The sequence below is a fragment of the Theobroma cacao genome, chromosome 1 (genome assembly GCF_000208745.1).
Source record: "Theobroma cacao cultivar B97-61/B2 chromosome 1, Criollo_cocoa_genome_V2, whole genome shotgun sequence".
Taxonomy (NCBI): domain Eukaryota; kingdom Viridiplantae; phylum Streptophyta; class Magnoliopsida; order Malvales; family Malvaceae; genus Theobroma; species Theobroma cacao.
Window position 1 is genome coordinate 23,464,002 of NC_030850.1, and position 3,880 is coordinate 23,467,881.

Consider the following 3,880-nt stretch of genomic DNA (forward strand, 5'->3'; position numbering starts at 1 on the left):
AATTTTTTTTTTTTGTAAATAGATATAGATGGGGTGCAAAGTATATCAATTGAAACATGAATGATGTAGACAAAATTTGAAATCAATAAACTGTTGACAGTTGCTGGAACATTTATGAAAATCTGTCAACACTTACTGCTGAAAGTTTAATGATGATCTGCTAATACTTACTTGCTGCAAATCACTCCATATTGCTGCACATATGTACAATGTCATTTTCTATATGACAAAAATAAAATTTGATGGAATAAAGTAAGCAAAATATGCACATACTTAAGGGGAATATATACTTAAGGGGAGCAATCCTCATTTTCTGTAGAAAACAAAAAAGACTAAAAGGACACTATGCTGTCAATCAAGGAATGTTTTGTCATCATCAAAAAGGGGGAGATTGTTGGCTCCATTAGTTTTTGATGATAATAAAACATTCCCATTCATTTGTGTCTAATATCTTTACTTGAGTGTGCAGGAAAATTAATATATGAAATTAATCATTTAACTCCTCAAAGAGTATATCAAAAGAAAAAGAGGAATAAAAATAACAAGATGTAACTATCTAACAAGGCGGAAGCTTATTAATGAAACAAAGAAGAATGTTGATTGACCAAGTCTCAAAATTGAAGGAATGGCGCGCTAAAGAGTTTAAGAAACAGAACCAACTTAGTCGATCAAGTCAGTCGACTAAGTGCTCTCTACCAAGATCTGCAAACCAGAAACAGATTCAACTTAATTGACCAAGTCAGTCGACTAAGAGCTTTCTGTCTACAATTTGAACCAGAGCACTACAAGACAGATTAACGGCTAGAACTCATCCTCAACTATTTCCAATGGCCATATATTGTCAAACTGCCATCAGAGCTACATCTCTAAGTATAAAAGGGTCTTCAAACAATTAGAAACAAGTTTTTTAGAAGCCTTGAAAAGGATTTGAGCTATAGAAAGTTGAAAAACCAGAAAAGCTTTGCTGTACTTGTCTGCACTTAAACCCCTACTCCTTGTATTTGTATTTAGCTCTCAATCTTGTACCACTCTGATTAACCAGTGATCATAGGTACCTTCTTTTACTACTTCTCTTGTATTCTTAAAGTGAGGGAGTCACTCTAAGGGGTTGTTCAAGCTTCGGATAGCGTGATTGTTGAAGGTTGTGGTTGAGCCTTGGAAAACTACTTTGGGTTTTAGTTGAGCCCATGAAAAACTAGTGTAAAAGGTTTTGGCTGAACTTGGTAAAAGCCATTGTAAGGCTTGGTGAAAGCTTGTGAATTTCACCGGAGTTTAGGGAATTTGTGGGAAAATCCTTGGTTGGATAATCAAGGTAGTGGATGTAGGTCTTGGACTGAACCACTCTAAATTACTGTGCATCTTATACTCTGTTTTTATTTTCTTAAGTTCTGGAAATTAGTTTCCATCATTGTTAAGAGCCAAATTGTGCTATTCACCCCCCTCTAGCACATATTGTTGGGACCAACATAAGTTGTTAGCATCCTAACTCTAATCACATGGATTCCTCGCTCAGTTTCTTTGACCATTTTTGGCCCTAAAAGTTTTTGTTCACCAACTATAAACCAACCATTAGGTGACTTACACCTTCGCCCATACAAAGCCTTATACAGAGCCATACAGATCTTGGCTTGATAGTTATTATTATAAGCAAACTTGGCCAAAGGCAAATAATGATTCCATGATAGTCCAAAGTCAAGCACAATTGCCCTTAACGTATCCTCAAGCATGTGAATGGTGCACTCGGATTGAACATCCGTCTATAGGTGGAAGGCTGTACTAAATCCAATGTTGTGCCAAGGACCCTTGGCAATTTCCTCCAAAATTGGTTCATAAATTGCGATCCTCTGTCGGACATTATCATTACTGGAACACCATGTAGCTTTACAATCTCATTCATGTAAATTTGGGCATACCGAGCTACTCAACCCTTAGTCATGAGTGGTAAAAGGTGAGCTGACTTATTTAGTTGATTAATTACCACCCAAATGACATCATAACCACCTTTAGCTCTTGGTAAACCCATCACAAAGTCCATTGCTACATGTTTCCACTTCCACTTGGGGTATCGGTAACGGTTGCAATAGTCTTGATGGTCTCTGATGTTCAGCTTTCACTTGTTGACATGTCTAACACTTAGAGACATATTCTGCCGCATCTCTCTTTAATCCTGGCCACCAATAAATAGACTTCAAGTCATGATACATCTTGGTATCTCCACGATGTATCGCATAGGCTTCCACATGTGCCTCTTCCAAAATCTCATTCCTCAGATTATCCATATTCGGCACATAAACTCGTGTTCTATATCTCATCAAATCATTTGTGTCGTACATGAAGTCTCGAGTTTTATCTTTACTCATATCCTTAAATATTCTTATCAAATATTCATCTTGATCCTAGGCATCCTTAATTCGATCTAGTATCATGGGTTGGACTCTAAAGTGCACCATCAAGGCATTTGAATCATTGACCTCAAAGTGTACTCCCATGTTACCCAAATCATACAACTCTATACCAAAGACTGTTTCTCTATAGTCACATGTGCCAAACTCCTCATCGACTTCTGGCTTAAAGCATCCGTTGCTACTTTAGCTTGGCCGGGATGGTAAAGTATGGTGCAATCATAATATTTTAATAATTCTAACCACCTACGCTGTCTCAAATTCAAATCACTTTGTTGAAATATATACCTTAAGCTCTTATGATTGGTATATATTTCACAAGTTTCACCATTGAGATAATGGTGCCAAATTTTCAAAGCAAATACAATTGCGGCCATCTCTAAGTTATGTGTAGGGTAATTCTGTTCATGCCTCTTTAATTGTTGTGAGGTGTATGCTACGACATTTCCATGTTGCATCAACACGTAACTTAATCCAATCTGTGATGCGTCACAATACACAATATAGCCTCCGAATCCTCATGATAAGCTCAACACAAGTGTAAAAGTGAGACAAGCTTTAAGTCTCTGAAAACCGACCTCACAAGCATTAGACCAATTGAATTTGACTTCGTTTCGAGTTAGTCTTGTCAAAGGGGATGCAATCTTAGAAAAATCTTGCACAAAATGTTTGTAATATCCGACTAAACCTAAAAAACTTCTGACCTCAGTTACAAATGTCTGCCTTGGCCAATTTTCCATAGCTTCCACCTTATTAAGATCCACTTACACCCCTTGTTCAGACATAACATGTCCCATGAAACTGACTTTACTTAGCCAAAACTTACATTTCAAAAACTTAGCATATAATCTATGCTCTCATAGGGTCTGTAGCACAATTCTTAGATGTTGTGCATGTTCCTTCGGACTCTTAGAATACACCAATATGTTGTCTATGAATACGACCACAAATTTATCCAAATACAACTGAAAGACCTAGTTCATCAAATCTATAAACGTTGCGGGTGCATTAGTGAGTCCAAATGACATCATTAAAAATTCATAATGTCCATAACGTGTGTGGAACGCTATCTTGGGAGCGTCACATTCTCTTATTCTCAACTGGTGATATCCTGAGCACAAATCAATCTTAGAGAAGCACACAGCTCCCTGTAACTGATTAAACAAATCATTGATTCCCAAGAGTGGATATTTGTTCTTCACAGTGACCTTATTCAATTGCCGGTAGTTAATATATAACTGAAGTATCTCTTGTCGTCGTCATCGTCAGGTGTATCTTGTCATCGTTACGTACCTTTAGCCTTCTTACCTTTGCATCGATTTGGCAGTTACATCTAACACAGCTCCTACAAACATTAGGCTACCATGCCCGTACATCACAAATGAAGGATTTCTTGGAAATTTAAATTTCACCAATTTACGGTAGTAATCTACCTTGGCAAAATAGGACGTTAGCTAGTCCATGCCCAAAATCACATC